This window comes from Phyllostomus hastatus, unplaced genomic scaffold (genome assembly GCF_019186645.2).
Source record: "Phyllostomus hastatus isolate PE091 unplaced genomic scaffold, TTU_PhHast_1.1 phas_contig_159, whole genome shotgun sequence".
NCBI lineage: Eukaryota > Metazoa > Chordata > Mammalia > Chiroptera > Phyllostomidae > Phyllostomus > Phyllostomus hastatus.
This window is the reverse complement of record NW_025333640.1, coordinates 22,519,193-22,538,236: the sequence shown is the minus strand read 5'-3', so window position 1 is coordinate 22,538,236 and position 19,044 is coordinate 22,519,193. Positions and strand designations below refer to the sequence as shown.

The 19,044-nt window shown below is 37.1% G+C and overlaps 1 protein-coding gene across 7 annotated transcripts in view; it reads right to left on the bottom strand.

Annotated features, from left to right (window-relative positions):
- The window catches only part of FBXW7 (F-box and WD repeat domain containing 7), a 167,864-nt gene that overhangs the window by 141,247 nt on the left and 7,573 nt on the right, over positions 1–19,044 (bottom strand). For 2 of the 7 annotated variants that reach the window (XM_045830821.1, XM_045830813.1), the window contains exon 2: positions 6,244–6,279. The exons of 4 other annotated variants lie outside the window; for them this stretch is intronic. The gene's annotated coding sequence lies outside the window, so the exon portion shown is untranslated. Of the gene's footprint in view, positions 1–6,243; positions 6,280–19,044 lie in introns of those variants that run through there. One more of the 7 variants, XM_045830818.1, reaches the window with a different exon arrangement.

The window sequence follows — 19,044 nt, the reverse complement described above, 5'->3', positions numbered from 1 at the left end:
CATTTAGTGTGAGAGCTAAGATGCATAAAGAAAGAAAAAAAAACTAGCACTTAATGCCTAAACAAGTGCTTCTGGAATTCAGAGGAAGATGAGAATCCATCAGACTGCTGAGATGCACAACAAAGGTTTCACCACATCTTTGGAGCCTAACCTGAGTAGTGAAGGACAGGAAGCAACTCAAAATGTACAAAAGTGGCATTTTAAGTAGAAAAAAAAATGGTGGCAAAGAAATGCAGAGGGAGGGAGGAAAAAATAAGAGTGTAAGTGTGTGGCAATTTTTGGATCTTAATTAGAAAGTAAAACACTTTGACCATAAACAAAATCTTTACAATTTAGTGGATCAAAGTTTTTATCTGCAAAAAAACAAAACCTCTTTCAGGTGGTTTCAACAGAAAAGAAATGTATTAAAATATATTAGGTGATTTCAAGAATTCCCCCTCAAAGAACGAAAGAATCAGGTTGGGGTATGCAGCCAAGCCAAGAAAAGTACCTAAGTCTCCCCAACAAACTGTGCCCCACCCCTTGACCACTGAGAACATGAAAAGTGAAGCCTCAGAGAATAAGGCTCACTGGGACGGCTGCCCCTGCGGCCTGTGAACGTTCAGCGTCTCTCCAAGGGCCATCCACATTAGGCCGTCCACATCAGGAAGCAATTCCAAGCAAGCACTGCTACCTGCAGCTGTTCTCTCTTCTGCACTCATGTCTTACACTGATGCATCTAATCAAAAACATCTAGGTCACATGTCCATGTCCTAGCTGCAAGAGAGTCTAGGAAGTTGAATTCTGCCTTCTACAGGACTCCTAACATACAAATTTCTCCAACACTGAGAGGTTATTTAAAATGAGGCCAGCCCTGGCTGGTGTGACTCAGTGGATTGAGCACCAGCCTGCAAACCAAAAGTGTCACCGGTCTGATTCCCAGTCAGGGCACATGCCTGGGTTGCCGGCCAGGTTCCCCAGTTGCAGATGTGCGAGAGGCAACCACACATTGATGTTTCTCTCCCTTTTTCTCCCTCCCTTCTCTCTCTGAAAATAAATAACATCTTTTAAAAAATAAAATAAAATGAGGCCAAATACATACCAAGTCTTGGCTATAGAACCATATACACATTTATTCCACACCTCAAGCTCCCAACAAGTCTCAAGATTCTCGAGAGTATAAATAAGCCTTGAAGGAACAAAACACTTTGTGTCCCTCCAATGGAAACGAGAACCAGAGTTTCATCAGTTACACCCACAGCTCCAATATAAAAATCTTTGGATGATGTCCCCTTCCCTCTGGTTTCTTCTATACCCTACGAACTAAACTGCAAAGGGATGTGAGATTTAAAAAAAAACGAGTTAAAGGTTTTTTTCTAACCCATAAACACATTTTTTCCCCTTAAAAAAGGGAAAACTGAATGGGTCCCACAGACCTGACACAGGTCTAGTGATTGTGTGAAGAATTACAACTCACTCTTGAGCTAGTTCAAGGCAGACCTTCACCTGTGATGCCTGAAATTTTGGGTTATACAAAGTAAGTGGGACCTCAGTGGGCTCTCCATCTGCTTTAAATATAGGGACCCCATGATCATTTAGTCCCAGCTGAAAAGGAGCATCCGAGTCAGTACATCTCTTGATCCTCAGGCCTGTCATATTACCTGATAGATGTGATGCCCACCTTGCCTATGAAAATTAGAGCTACCCTAGAATCCCACCATCTGAAACCAGAAAGGCAAGTTTAGTCTAAGTATCTCCTGCTACGTACAGACAAGAGCAATTATAACAGTCCCCCCTTCATCCACGGGGGACATGTTTAAGATCCCCAGTGAACGCCTGAAGCCACGGATAGTACTGAACCCTATACATGCTGTTTTTCCCATACGTACCTGTGATAAAGTTTAATTTCTAAATTAGGCACAGTAAGAGATTAATAACAGTAGCTAATAATAAAATAGGACAATTACAACAATAAACTATAATAAAAGTTATGTGAATGTGGTTTCTCTCAAAATACCTAAGCACTTATCAGATACTACAATTTGAGGTACAACAGCAAAACTAGCATGAGTTTCCTTTTTCTTTGCAATTTTACAGATTTGTTCTTACCACAGATCTTAGCAACCTCAGCATTCAATGTTTTTTCTTTCCTTAAGTCAGGAACTTTCACCTTTTCACTCAAGGCAGCACTTAACAGCTTCTCTTTGGCATATCCAAATTTCCAGCATTACTACTCTTGCACTTTGGGGCCATTAGTAAGCAAATAAGAGTTACTTGAAAGGAAGCACTGTGATACTACAGCAGTCGAACAGATAACTTAAATAGCTACTAAACGGGTAGCATGTACAACGTGGACATGCTGGACAAAGGGAGGATTCACGTCCCCAGGGGACAAAGCAGGATGACACATGATTTAATCATGCTACTCAAAATGGTGCACAATTTAAAGTTATGAATTGTTTATTTCCAGAATTTTCAATTTAATATTTTCACACCTCAGTTGACCGTGGATAAGTGAAACTGCAGAAAGTAAAACTGTGGATAAAGGGGAGCTGCTGCGTATTGCTTTCCATAGATAATGGAACTGTCATCAAAGTATTTCTCGTTACCTTGGTGAATACAGTATCTTCTGGGCCCCTTTGTGGATAATGGAGAGCAGACAGGGGAGGTGGGAATGGTATTAATGAAATACCCATTCCATCAGTCTTCTTTCACTCAGTCTTTTGACTTCTTCCTCTAACTACAACTACGAGTTTGTAGGCGTTCAACTTCATTTAGTATGGACCAATGCCGAAACCCATCACTGGAGCAAACAGTACAATCTCTCCTAGCTGCCTGAGCAAGGAGACTGCATTCAGAACCTCTGGTGAGTGCACCTTACCAATACACGGAGCCCAATGCAAAAAGCATTATTTCCCTTTCATCATCAGAACCCACTTCTCCACATATTCCTGAAGTTTTAGCTGATATGTTAGCAAAAATCTTTTTTTAATGTTAATAGATTTTAAAAATGAGGATTATGAAGAGTATAAAGAAACTGGCTTCCTCCTGAATAGTAACTGTCATAAACAAGATTGCTATAGGTCCTCAAAGAAGACAAGGAAAGACAGCCTGTTAGCAAGAAGCTTCACTGAATTTGGAGACTTGCACTGCGTTTCCATAATTCCCTATATAAAGAAAATTTATTCAAATGATTAACAGCCATAAATATGGCATATGTCCAATAAGAAGGGAGGCATTTATTATATTGGTTTCTATCTCCCTAAATTTTCTAAGATTAGACAATATAAGATTTTTCTACCTAATTATTTTGTTATGCATTCAGTATTCACCACCACAATTTTTACACACTAAGACAAGGTAGCATTACAATACTCAAATGCAAGAGCAGTTAAATTGAAGACTCTAGGGGGCAGCATTTCTCATGGGATAGACAGGTTTGAGTTTAATAAAAGGAATCCCATTGTCCGGGAAGTTTAAGACCTGCAGGATGGGTAAGCTCTGGCGAATCCTGCGGAGGATTCCCAAGGGATCCTTACAAGAAAGTCTTTCTTGTAAGATGTCTCAGTCTTTGATATATCATTGTGCACTGTGAATCTTTAATAGGCCACTAAGGCAGTGGTTAAACAATGAAAGAATTTAACAAAGATTTACTGTATTGTTAACTGATTTTAAAACAGGATTTCTTTTCAATAGTCAATGATCAAAGACAGACATGGCAGTATTCTTTGCATTTCTCACCAGTATCTCACTACATGTAAACAAGCTTAATCAGAAGCATCTTAGAAAGGGAAAGTTTATTTATGACCTAGCAATACAGTTATGAAAATTTATGTCAAAACTGAACCTTTTCATAATATTTAAGATTTTATACCTTTTTCTAGCATGAATCAGTATACAGAAGATTTTAATTATAATGGATAGTATTATGTAAATTGGCTGTAAAAAATTACAAAATACACATAAAATTTAGAGTTCCTTTTGCAATACCCTTTAGAATTGGATGTTAATAATACTGAGCTGGCGTGGCTCATTGGACTGAGCACCAGCCTGTGAACCACAGGGTGACCAGTTTGAGTCCCAGTCAGGGCACATGCCGAGGTTGCAGGGCCAGGTCCCCAAGGCAACCACACATTGATGTTTCCCTCCCTCTCTTTCTCCCTGCTATCCTCTCTCTTTAAAATTAAATAAAATCTAAAAATATATATATTAAAATGCATAAGTACGTTGGGAACAACTTAAGTATGTAAATCTACATTTTCAACCATAAACTACAAAATCTAAATTGGTACAAAACATACATAAAATATCATAATATTTTTATATTGATTATCAGTTAGAATGATATATTTTGGATATACCAGGTTAAGTAAAATACATTCAAATTAATTTAGCCATTTTTTGCTTTTTTAATGAGGCTACAGGAAAATTTTAAATTAATTATGTTTCTCAAATTATATTCCTGTCACACAGTGCTTGATTAACTAAGGATAAACATAATTAAGTTTTTATGAGAACAGCACATTCTTTAGAACATTGCTATCAACTACTGAAAAAATCACCTTGGAAGTTCACATTCAATTGCCCATTATATTATATGCACAACACACAGTAAAAAGTCTCAGCATCCGAATATAAATTTGCCCAAAGGAAGATTCAATGATACACTATGTTTTGCAGCTTCACTGTCACAACAGCTTAAATAGTCTTTCATAAAACTAAAACAGAGGAAAACTATTCTCTAGGAAACTAGTTGCAAAATATAACAGCAGCAAATTATATAAAGATAAGAAGAGTAAAACTGGTAAAAATGGTAAAACTGCTTATTAAGAATAAAGATGCCACCATATGAAAACAAAGAAAAAATAGTGATACTATAACAGCTAAACATTCCAATTTTGCTGCAACAGGAATAAGCATCTCATTTCTTATACTTACTTCCTAAGGACATCATAATGTTGGACTCACACAAAAAACAGAATGGCAAAGCAAAAGTACAGCGCTTTTTTAAGTTGGTGAATTGTAATTTGTCCGAAAACAGAAACAAGTCTTGTACATTCTCATGCTTTCCACAAAAGCCCAGGAGAGTATCATCACATGACACAAAATTTCTTTAGAATTTACTAAGTGTAGTATGTTAAACGCTTAAAGGAGCTTATAATTTTGGTTTTGTTAAAAACAAAGAGTAAAAATGGCAATTAAAGTGCCTAAAGAGTTTTTTAAGTAAATAAACGCATGCGAAATGTATACCTAATTACCATAATACATAAGGACAGACATACACACCAATGGAACAGTATTGAAAGTCCAGACACTACACCACACATCTATGGCCAACTGACTTTATGCAAGGGTGCCAAGTCCACTCAATGAAGAAAGAATAGTATTTCTAACAAATAGTGCTGGGACAACTGCATTTCCACATACAGAGGAAGGAACACACCATACACAAAAGTAAACCCAAACTGAATCAGCGATCTAAATGTGAGCTAAAATCACAAACCCCTTCCACAAAAACACAAGGGTAAATCTTTACGATCTTGGATTGCCACGATAGGGGCACCAAAGTATGAGTAATCAAAGAAAAAATAGATGAGTAGCACTTTGTCAAACTTAGAAACTTTTGTGCATCGAGACATTACCAGGAAGTAACAAGACATCCTATCAAATAGGTGAAAACATTTGTAAACCATGTATCTGATAAGCGCTTAATATTCAGAATTCTTACAACACAAGAATAAAACCACAAATAACCCAATTTTAAAAACAGGCAATGGACTTAATAAACATTTCTCCGAAGAAGATATGTAAATGATCAATGAGTATAAGTAAAAATATGTAACATCATTAGTTATTAGGAAAACAGAAAGCTTCTTATAGTACTAATTCAGGAAATAAAGTCTGGAACTCTATTACTTCTCTCCAAGAAGCTGGCACGCCTTCCCTTCCCTTTTGCTCATCAAACGCGATATGGATATAACAAAGAGTAGGAGCTTACTTAAAATCAGAAACACCTGGATTAACATCCTGACCCCCCCCCACCCCGCCCCTGCCCCCAGCACTGGTAGCAATTACTCAAAATTTCTTTTCTTTTTTTTTAATTTTATTTTAATCATTGTTCAACAATTACTCAAAATTTCTGATCCTCCACCTTTTTATACATAAACAAAGTCCAAAAAATCCCTTATTTCCTTTTTTCAATTTATATTCCCTTATCTCTTTTTCTATGCTTACCAGTACAGGTAATAAAATTTCAAGATATACCTTTTGATCCAGTAATTTCACTTTGGAGAAAGTGTCCTGCAGAAAATAAAGAAGAAAATTCTCAATGTGCTATTATTATGAAAAGACTTTTAAGATACACTGTGAAATAAAAAAAAAAATCTGGACACTATCCTCTCTTTCCCATAAACTGGAAGAGAATATCACTAGATATTTGTGTGTGTGCGTGTGTGCACACATAAAGACATTCTGGAAATATTTTTAAGGTCTGTATATATTAAAATATTTAATGTTTACTTTTTCAGACACGTCAAAAGGAGGAAAAGACTATCTGGATAAGAGCAAAAGTAAAACTGAGACCCCAGAATAAACAAACTGCTAATGGTGTTAACCAGAAAATGAATGATATGAATGTGTCCCACAGATCAAAGGCTGATTCACATGAGGTGTTTTTCACATTATATGAAAATGAATAGGTCTCTGTTTGACATAATGAACAAATCCAGAAAAAATAAATCCTCTTTGTTCTACAATAGTGTCTCTCTTTACTTTAATACGTTCCTTTTTAAACAACTCCAGAATATATACATATATGTATACATATACATATACACATATATATATACAATATTTATACACATTCATTCATTCCTTGGTTTGTCACTGTATATCTTTTTACTTAACAATTTAGATTATTGTAGCCCTGGCCAGCGTGGCTCAGTTGGTTGGAGCATCATCCCATACACTGAAAGGCTTTGGGTTCAATTCCCAATCAGGACACATACCTAGGTTGCGGGTTTGGTCTCTGGTCAGACACACAAAGGAGGCAACCACTCCCCCCCCCCCACCGTTCCCTTCCTTTCTATAAAAGCAATGAAAAAATGCCCTTAGGTGAAGATAAATTTTCTTTAAGATCATTTAAAAATGAATCAAATTGAAAAATTTTTTAAAAGATTTTATTTATTTATTTTTAGAGAGGGAAGGGAGGAAGATAGAGACAGAGAGAGAGAAACATCAATGTGCGGTTGCTGGGGGTCATGGCCTGCAACCCAGGCATGTACCCTGGCGGGGAATCGAACCTGGGACACTTTGGTTCCCAGCCTGCGCTCAATCCACTGAGCTACACCAGCCAGGAAAGTGAAAATTTTATACTGTCCGCATAACCTATTACCTGTATGTAGCACATATTTTAGAAACATTACTAAGCAACAACACAATGGAAAAGAAGAGTGAAAAGAGAAGTACCTTGAAGCTACACTTTGTAGGACTTTTAACGTAAACTAGGTATCTTCTATTGTTGTATGAGCAATAAGCAGCCACTGAAAATCTGAACAAGAATGAGGGAAGATGTGAAGAAAGAATGTTCTTAGATAATGAATTGATCTCAAAAACGGGGGAATTATTCATACTAGCCAACAACTGGAAACGAGCCAAATGTCCACCAACCAATGAACAGATAAATAAAATGTGACATCTCTATACAATGGAGTACCATTCAGCCATAAAAAAGAATGCAGTACTGATACATGGCATAACATGGAAGAATCTTGAAGACATTATGCTAAGTGAAATAAGCCAAACGCAAAAGGCCATATATTGCATGATTCCACTTACATAAAATGTCTAGAATAGGCAAATCCATAAAGATAGAAAGTAGACTGATGGTTGCCTAAGAAATGGGAAGTGACTGCTAATGTACATGGGGTTTCTTTTCAGGGTGATAGAAATGCTACAGAATTAGAGAGCAGTGATGCTTGCAGAATTTCATGAATATACTAAAACCCACTACATTTCATACTTCTAAAGGGTAAATTTTCTGGTATGTGAATTATATCTCAATACAAAGAGAGCTGGGGTAGGTGCAGAAAGCAACTACACTGGTTTAGCAATGAGTACATAAAAGCCATTGGAGCTTCCACTGTTAATCCCAATCTAGGGAACTCTACTCGGAGTACTGTACTCCAGAGAGTACTCCTCACAGATACCCTGTAGGCTGGATATAGCCTTGGAAATAGAAAGAACAAATTTAAGCAAAGAGGCAAAAGGACTGTAAATAATAGTTAATAAGTGTCTGAATATAAAGAGGAAGGAATTTAAAAAATCCATTTTCTCTTTGATTCAAAATGAAACATTCACAAAGAGGAAATTCAACAAAAGTTACCATTTGTTATTTTCGGATTGAGGAAATAAGGTCAATTTGTAGTCTCTTACCCACACTTTTCCAAATTTTCAACAATGGCATTACTTATATAATGAGGGAAATGTATAAAAATGTATTTAACTTTATAAACAAAAAAAAATTGTAGCTCGATCACAGAAATCATTCTGAAACACTAACGCCCTAACCTATTAGAGTCAAACACCATTAAAGCCAATTTCCTGAGGAGTTCATACACCACTGTCTCTAACTTTAAAAAGTTCACAGTCTGTATCTGCGCTGTCCAACGTGGTGACCGCTCGCTGGGGAAATGGGGCTAAATCCACATGGAGGTGTGCTCTTGGGCATAAAATATACACCCGATCTCAAAATTACTTCTAAAATAAGAATCTAAAATCTCATTAATAAGTTTTCACAGTTTTCACATTGATTTCATGTTGAAATGATAACATTTTGGATATACTATGTTACATAAAATATATTATTAAAATTATTGTCACCTGTATTTTCTTTTTTTTTAATAAGGCTATGAAATCACTAATATCTAAACTTAGATATCTGGCTGGCATTATGTCCCTACTGGGCGCTGCTGTGTTAGATGGCCATTCAATGAGCCTTCAGAAAGCTTCGCTCCAGTCCCCCTGTGGTCCCCTTCTCCTTATGCTTCAGGAAGTAAGACTTTTCCCAGAGTGTTTCCTGCACTAGACAACACTGCACACACCAAGCAACATGAAACAAGCAAGAACCATAGGAAATGACCAGGAGGGAAATGATTTATGTTTCTTAAAATTCAAACTGTACTATGAATCTTAACAAGAAAACCTGAGACGAGTATGTTTTGAGACTGTCTTGAGGGTTATGACTATCATAAGTAACAGGTGAAAAGCCTCAGTAACAACGTGAAATTTTTTAGGAGCCTGGAATTTCTAGTTGAAAATCATTTCTGTTTATGGTCCTACAAAAACAGTAAGAAGAAAAGTGAATGAGGAAACTATGCAAGCACATGTATGGGTTAGGAGAGACAACTTTGAATGTGCTGGGAAAATATACACGTACACAGGCGAAGCAGAAGTCAAGAACATCTTAGAAGTGTGTTTAGAAAGCTTCAAGGGGAATCATTTTACCCCCACACTGAAGGAATAAATCTAAGACCTAATAAAGAATTGAATATTTTACAGATATAATTAAAATCCTTAATCAGCTGACTTTAAATTAGGAAGATTATTGTGGGTAGGCCTGACCTACGGAGAACAGTTCTTAAAAGAAAGTACAGAGATTCCGAGGGAGATTCTCCCGCTGTACTTGAAGTAGCAAACCACCACAGTGACGTGCCCATGGGGAGGGTGCCATGGTAAGAACCCAGGGTGGCCTCTTGGAGCCTCGAGGAGAGTGGTCCCTCACTGACAGTCGACAAGAACAGCAAGGACACCATTCCTGCAAACACAAGGAACTGAACTGTGCAAACCACCAGAGAACCTGGAAGACCCTGAGCTTCACTCAGATGAGATCGCAGCCCTCATCTTAATTTACCTTAATTTCAGCCCAGTAAGACCCAAGGGCAGGACCCAGCTAAACCGTGCTAAAAACTCCTGCCCACTGGTGACTATGTGCTAAGATGCTAAAACTGTGGCAATCTACAATGCAGCAATGAAACACTAATACAGGTGACTTCTTAGGTTTGAGGAAACAAGGTTTACATTATTTCTCTAAAAGGCTGCTAATACTTTTGCTATCATCAAAACAACTTCTCACATTCCACGTTATTATGAGTGATATGATTCAATTTCACAAGTCAGAAGGATAAGGTAATACTACTCTCAAAACTATAGGTAAAAAACAAATTTATAGCATCTAAGAATTTTATTTCCACCAACTGGGCATGCAAACAATACTATAATCTTACTGTATTTGTTTCTACCTCTCGAAACCAATAACATAGCTTCTTCCCCCGTGCCAAAAAAAGTCTCAATTGTTATCAATTTCTAAAGGAATGAAGGTAAAATTGAATGTGTGGTAAGAAAAGCTAATTTTGAGATCCAGCATGGTCACATAATGTTAGGCGGTCATCTATTTTTAATATAAGAAACTGATTTCCAGATGATAAACATAGTATAGCATCGTGTTTAAGGTCCCAGGCTCTAGAACCAGACTGCCCCGACAGAATCCCAGTTCCACTAGGAACTAAAGACAAGATACTGAGCATGTTTAATTTCTCTTCGGCAAATGTTCAACTCTAAAATAGGGACATTAAGAATACTGACCTCGGAGGGCTACCATGAGGACTGAATGAGTTAATGCACACAGAGGACACCAAACAGTGCTCAGCACATATTGAGCACTCAAATCTTGACATCAATATTATTTTTATAATAGTGCCATATTAACATTCACTTCTAGGAAAAGCAAACTGTGGCAGATAATGTGAAAGAACACTAAGAAGCCTAATACCTAGAATCCGAAACTGACATGATTATCTGATTCCCTGCACCCAATCGCTAACTCCTAAATTCTTATTTACCAGAATTTAATTTAACACAGGCATTTTTAATCTCTAATAGATTACTATTCTATACCCTGCTCTTAGTGTTTGCATAAAACCTTTTTTTATTAAAGATTTTATTTATTTTTTATTTTTGGAGAGAGGGGAAGGAAAAAGAGAGGGAGAGAAACATCATTGTGTAGTTTCCTCTTGCGCATCCCCTACTGGTGACCTGGTCCACAACCCAGGCATGTGCCCTGACTGGGAATCAAACAGGCAACCCCTTGCTTCGCAGGGCCACTTTCAATCCACCAAGCTACACCAGCCTGGGCTGCATAAAACTTTTCACAAAATTTTATAAAAACATAAAATTAAAATTCTCATTGAGAAAAGTTTAAATGTATATAATTCTGGTTACAAATACAGTATTTAAAATGCAACCAAGAGAAAAGAGAAAATCTTTAAGGAAACATGTTTAAAGGCCAATATTCAGGTTTAGCTCTTTTTAAGATAACAAAATAAAACTATGAAAATTTAAATCTCATAATGAACAAATAAAAATCATACTGCACAGATGTCAAAACTATATTCTTACTGTATTTATTAAATGTAAAATACCTATAAATAAATTAATTGGATAGAAATAGACCTGTATGAAGTATGAGAAAGAAGAAAAAAAATTTTTAAATGACAGACACCATCTCAGCAAACAAAACTAGTTTAAGAAATCCTATAAAGGAAATACTCCACAGGTAACCAATTGACTTAAATAATTTATACCTTAGAGACTAACAAGTTTTCTGCTATACCTTCTAAGCATACCAAATTATAGGTTTTCAAATCCAAATTAATATATTTCAGGGGCTCATGCCCTAAAGAAGAATCACTTTCAAAAGATTTACCTCTAACTACAACACATTTTACACATAGAAAATAACATTATAAACACCACTTTGCTCCACAATCTTTCAGACAATTTCTTCTATTGTTAAAGATGTATCTGGGACACCTGTCCTGATGGTGATACCAAGAGCAAAACTAAATTTAATAAAAAATGCAGGTTAGTGCAAGTCAATAAAAAGCACAGGCCTAAATTTCACAATTATTTTGTGTAAGGACATAAACCTGGGAATTGCTTCTCCATGAGTCTGTTCATCTTTTTCCTTCTAACACCTGCAGGGAAGAAACCCTATCATTCCCCCTCCTATCTCAGTCTAACCAATGACCTCCCATTTTCAATACAAAACTGCTCCCCCAAAACTTAAGAGGCAGCATGCATGGCGATTAAAAGCATAGATCACAGAGTCAGATGGATCTGGATTTAAATCCCAGTTTGGTGAGTTCTAATTCCTAGCTATATGTTCTTGGAAAATTCTCTGAACCAGTTTCTTCTGCCATAAAACAGGCTTATTAGTACCTAATTCCATAGGGACTGCTCTGAGGAATAAAATGATACATGTAAAAAAATCTTAGCTCAGTGCCCGACGTATAATAAGCACTCCGTAAGTGGTAATAATGTTGATCAAAATAATAATTATTAAATTATAAAATCAATAGTCTTATCCTCAAGATTAACACCCTCTCCCTCTTATCTAATGCTTATAAATAATTGGGGCAGCTCTCAGGTAAAAATCAATCATCATTAAAAACGAGAGAGACCTAATATGGTAGGTACCTTCATCACCTCCAATTGCCCTCTCTCTCCCCCACACTTCCACAGCCTTAGTCATTACCCATACTTGAGAGTAAATACATACTGTTTGGGCTGAAATGTAGAGGCCTTGCTTAACAATTTTATTTAATGACAGCTTAACCAAGATGTAAGACTGTACTAAACATTCTTCTTTCCGACAAACTCAATACTAGAATGGGCCCATAAGTGAAAAAGTAATCAACCAAAAGCATATTTCAAAAAGTATGTGTTGTTTCATTTTTAGCTTTCTGAGGAAATTCCATACTGTTTTCCACAGTGGCTGCACCAGTCTGCATTCCCACCAGCAGTGCACTAGGGTTCCCTTTTCTCCACAACCAAACCTGCACTTGTTGTTTGTTGATTTGTTAATGATGGCCATTCTGACTGGTGTAAAGTGGTATTGCACTGTGGTTTTAATTTGCAACTCCCTGATGACTAGTGATGCTAAGCATCCATTTAGGTCCTTTGCCCATTTTTTAATTGGATTGCTTGTCTTCCTGGTGAGGAGTTGCATGAGTTCTTTATACATTTTGGAGGCAGCAATCCCACTGCTGGGATTATACCCTAAGAACCCTGAAACACCAATTCGAAAGAATCTATGCATCTCAGTGTTCATAGCAGTGGTATATACTATAGCCAAGTGCTGGAAACAGCCTAAGTGCCCATCAGTGAATGAGTGGACTAAAAAACTGTGGTACATTTACACAATGGAATACTACGCAGCAGAAAGAAAGAAGGAGCTCCTACCCTCCACAAAAGCATGGATGGAACTGGAGAGCATTATGCTAAGTGACATAAGCCAAGTGGTGAAACACAATTACCATATGATCTCACCTATAAGTGGAACCTAATCAACAAAACAAACAAATAAGCAAAATACAACCAGAGACATGGAAATAAAAAACAAACTGAGTGACCGGAGGGAGGCAGAATGAGGATAATGGGGGCCCGGGGCTGGGGGGAGAGGTCAACTCATGGAACATGAATAGAGGACTCACGGGCACAGACAAAGGGGAAGGATTGACTGTGGAAGTGTGGGGGGAGGGGGGTACGAGCAGGGGATAGCAACAGAGAAAAAAGGTGGGACAACTGTAACTGAACAAAAAAAAATAAAACAGAATACCAAAAAAAGTATTTGTTGGATCAAAAGTCTCATTACTAAATCAAGAAAAAGGCTGACCTCTTGAATCAGAAGTACCAAATATCTATACTGTTTTACTTCTAGGATATGCTTTCTAGGAATGCAGAACAAAAAAGTTTGCATGGACTCTGCCAACTATTGGAATTGGCTTCTAATTAATTCAATAAATAACTGTTGAATACCGATGGACAGGCAGGACACTAAGCACCTGGAAACAAAAGTGAAGATAACATCCTCCTCACCCTGGATGGGTACTCAGTTGGTTAGAGCCTAGTCCTGATACCCCAAGGCTACAGTTTGATCCCCTTCAAGAATCAACCAATGAATGCACAAATAAGCGAAACAACAAGTCGATGTTTCTCTTCTCTCTCTCTCAAAATCAATCAATCAATACAAAGGTAATATTCTTCTCATATAGAGCCTATTAAAAACCTTCCCAGTTTTTTTTTTCTCTTCCATTCATTTGTTAACATACTATATGCCTACTACGTAGCAGGAAAGTTAGGTACTTGGGGAGTGGAGATACTAACTGAAAGGATAAATAAGACATAACTCTTGTCCTCAAAGCATTGACAGATCCGTACAAGAGAAAAATAGAAATAATTAGATGAAGTGCTATAAAAGCCACAGAGATACTGTGGGAAACCAGAAGAAAAGTACAAACTCACTCTACTTACATAAATCAGGGCAGTTTTCCTAGAGAAAGACAGTACTGAAGTAGGGTCTCAGGAGACAAGTATTTCACAAATGAAAGGGAAAAAAATACTCTAGGTGGAGGAAATCACAAGGTGCAGAGACAAATATACAGGAAGGTATATATATGAATACAAACAAATATGCATTATAGTATATACATGCTGTATATAAATGGATACACAGTGTTTAGATACAAGTGAAAGAAGTCATCTGAACTAGACAACACAGAAAATAATGTGATTGACTATGTTCCCAGTTCTCCCAACTAATAGCATTTAATTTTCTCCTGTAAATAAAGGGACAGTGCAGGGAGATTTGAATGACAGACAGAATCCTGGACTAGAAAGGCTCTCCCTTAAGCAAAGTGTCAATTCAGGTAGGAATATAAAAGACAGTAGCAAAGAAATCAGTCTTGAAGCTCCTAAAATGGACAGGGAATGGTAAGGGCTCAATTTTACACAGGGGGGGAAAAAGGGAAAGAACAAAAAGGTCCTAAATTAAAGAGCACTCCACGAGGTGAGTGATAAAACATAAAGGGCGTGAGGAAGATAAGACATGACCCAAGCTCTCTCTCAACGGGTCGTTCCATTAACCTTGATACTTGCTTTTGCCATTAGTGTGTGTTTGCCTTTATGAATATTTACTCACGTGGCACTCTCAGCTCTTAAGCCCCCTACTCCTGATATACTTTTACATGAGTATTTTGCCACTGTGAAAAATCCAATTAGGAGAATCTATCGGAAAACCTTTCCTAGTTTCTGAGTAAGCATAAACACTCTTAGATTACTTTTGGAGTAACTGCTATAACCTTAAAAAACAGAAACAAAAAATCTATTAACTTTCCTTTATGCCTGACTTTTAAAATGAATATTAAATGAGGCCTATTCATGTCTATAACTAATCTTTATCAATAATCAGTATTTGTACAGAATCTAACTGGCAAAAAGTTTCTTACACAAAGAAAATAAGTAAGTAAGACACTAGAGCTAGGTTTCCCAACCCTGGCACTACTGACATTTGGATCAGATAACCCTTTGTGCTGTGGGGTGCTGTCCTGTACATTGTTTTCTCCAGGCCTCTACACACCAGGTACAAGTGGCACCCCCACACATAGCACCTCCCCCAAGTTGTGCCCTCAAAAACACCTCCAGATATTGCCAAACGTTCCCTGGGGTCATGTGCCAGGCATTATTCTGTGCTTATTTTTTATTTTATTTAATCTAATAATATAGTATCCATTAGGTAGCTGTTGTTTTCCCTACCTTACAAAATGAGAAACTGGAACCAAAAGAGATAAACAAATTGCCAAAAGTCACACAACCAATAAGTGTGGCAGTCTGTATCTGAACCCACATCATAGTGGCCTGAGTCCCTACTCCTAATCACTATTATGCCATCTCTTATTAATGCCTCAGCCTTTATCGTGATAATTGGAGAGTATTATTTTGAATCTTATTTGGAAATAAAAACTAAAATTACCCATACAAGTGGAAGTTAAAAGGCTCCCAACTTCAATCCGGGACAAATTAACAAGTGTTTTTTAAGTACTGACTGTATGCCCAGCACCAACTTCAAGAGCTAAATTGGTTCAAAGAAAAGGAAACCGCCATTTATTAAGGACCTGCCTCAGGACCTTTTTCACACATTATCGCTCTGAAATCTCACAACATCCCTGTTAGGTAGGTATTATCCTTTTTCAAGTGAGTAAAGCTAAGGCTTGGGATAGAAAAGTGGTCCCTGACCTAAAAAGGCTTACAATTTAATTGAAGAGACCAGAAAAGGATTAAAAAAGAAATCCAGAGAATAAGCAAGTTAATTTCACTTAACAATATATGGTATGTGTGTAATAGAAAACAGGTGATGGGAAAGCACACCGTGAGTTAGCGACTGCTTCCTAAGGAGAGGCTTCTAGTAACTCCTCTCTTGAGAAAAGACACGGATGAGCAAAAGGTGACAAGCTGAGGAGGAGCCGCACTCCTGTAAACTGTAAGACACAAGTCTGGGGACTGAAAGGAAAGTTTTGCGGTGGCCGACTCGAGTGGTGGGTCAAGGAAGGGAGTGTAAGGCTGCCCTAAAATAAAGACTGAGCTGTAACTGGAGACCATGAAACTGGTTCTAGAATTTTAGGGTGCTCCCGCCACAGAACACTCTCAAGCACAGCAACAGGAACAAATAAAAAAGATCTAAAGGTGAAGACCGATAAGGTTGGTTAACGCTGGCTTAGACCGAAGAAGTCAAACACCAAGTGGTCAACCATTTTTGCTTGATGCATTTTGTCTCCCCCAACCAGACAGGTTTCAAGAGGGCAGGGATTAAAAAATCCCTGTTTTATGTTTTGTTCCATTAGATCAGTGCCTGGCACAGTAGGTCCTCAGTTAATGTCTATTGCTAAATAAAGGTAGTTATATTCTACTGACACACTCAGAAGCAAAGACCAAAAATGCCCTCAGCATTCAAAAAACCAGCAACCTAACAAAAATAACAATAACTTAACATTACAATACTTATTACTGCAACAGCTAACACTTATTGAGCACTAATTCTCAACCAGACTCCGTGACACATTATCTCACTCAATCCTATTGACTTCCCTATGAGAAAGGTAGGTACTATTACTATTATCATCCCAGTTTTACAGAAAACACACAGAATAAACAACTTGTCCAACCTCACAAAGCAGCGCAGATGGAACCTGCGTCTACCAACCCCAAAGCTTTCTTTTCAACAACTAGTCACATATATAGAATTACAAACATCTCTCTCAGGCAAAGCTCAAGAAATGTGGCCAGAGGAAAAAAAGACAATAAAACAAGACCAAAAAGAAACTCCAGTGTAGTCAAAAACCATTTGTGGGTCCCAGGTATTGTGGAAATTTTCCTACACACATATCCCATACAAGTTAAAATTTCAATGGTTAAAGAACCCAGATGTTGAAAAGCTAGAACTAGTGTCACTCATCTAATCAACATTTCAAAGGGTGGTAGATAACAAGTGGTAACACCCCAGGTCCACAACCCAGAGCAATAACAGGGTGTGACCTCTGACTAAGACTGACCTCAAAACTTCCGGAGCCACTCTTTCTGGTCTCTGCCTCTTCCCTCCCTCCTCTGCTGTGTGTCTCTACCCTCCTCTGTGCATCCCATCTCTCCTCTCCTACTAAATGGCCTTTACCAAAAATCTGAAATTTTGTATTTCCTGCTCTAAATTTCTAATCTAGTAAGTTAAAATTGGAATGTTTCTCTAATGAAAAAAATTCTACCTGCATAATACTCAATAGAAAAAAGTTTCCTCATGCATACAGCATTCCAGAGTTTCCATTACCAAATACACACTAGTCAATTTAGAACCCCAATCATGCAAAAGAAAACTAGTGACCCACATATTTATCCAACCTTCTGATGTTTTACCTACATACTAAATAAGCAGGAAGAGACCATGCTCTTCTCCCATCTACCCAGTAACCTATTCATAATTATAAAATTCTTTTATGAAAGTCTCTGAAATGGAAACTCTAGTTGCTACTTACCAAGAAAAATATTTAAAATACTGAATTTTTAAAAAACTAGAACATTCGCCCTGGCTGGTATGGCTCAGTGGGCTGAGTGCCAGCCTGAGAACCAAATGGTCACTGGTTCAATTCCCGGACAAGGCACATGCCTGGGCTACAGGCCAGGTCCCAGGTAGGGGGTACACAAGAGGCAACCCCACAATGGTGTTTCTATCCCTCTATCTCTCCCTCCATTCCCCCCTCTAAAAATAAATAAAAATCTTTTAAAAAAATTAAAACTAGAATATTCATTAAATTAACCACTTAACCAGAGATCCACTAATATTTAAACCAACCTAATTTCTGCATTTACACCAAAACCTAAAGCAAACTAGCCCAAATGAAGACATTAGAAAGTGAGGACAAGAGCTGGCAAGAAACTCAGTGCTAACAAATATATCTCAATCGTTCCTTTCTGCCTTTGGATTTTTTTCATACACTTATCTTAAATATACAGTTCTATTAAATAAACAGACTAAGAAGGCATAGCCAAATTGTTCTCAAAATAGAAATACTTTCCAAATACAAAAGCAATCCAGAAGCCTTTATTTCTTGTATTGGCCAACAGAACACTGATTATGCCAAGCCTGAAGGAAATGTTATTTCTGAAACTGGTCTTGTATTTAAAATATACTACTCATGAAAGCAGAATATCAAAAACTAACAGAGCTAACACTCTCTAATCATTTAAGGAAAAGGAAAAAACTAAAATATAATTAAAAACAGAATCACCTAAATAAAATTCCTTCAATCTTAATTTGAGATGAGATACAATAATACAGACAAAACTTCTTAAACTTTTTCATGATTTCTTTGAAGCTTATTATTCCCAGTGGTTAAAGAGATACACAGTTAAAAGACATGATAACTGAATTACATCCTGATATTTCTAAAAGGACAATTTAAACCACAGTCACTTTCAGAGTTAATCAAATTACTTTAAAAAGAATTCTTGCTGATCTAAACACTACTGAAGTCTTTGGAAATGAATTCAAATTTCAGTTATGTTCAAATCAGTCTTTCTTTTCTATAAAGAATAAGCACAGTAGTTCTGCCATTTCTCTAGTTTTAAAAAAATTTTAAATAAAATGTTAATAAATCATACACTAGTTGAGATCCTTTTGAAAGT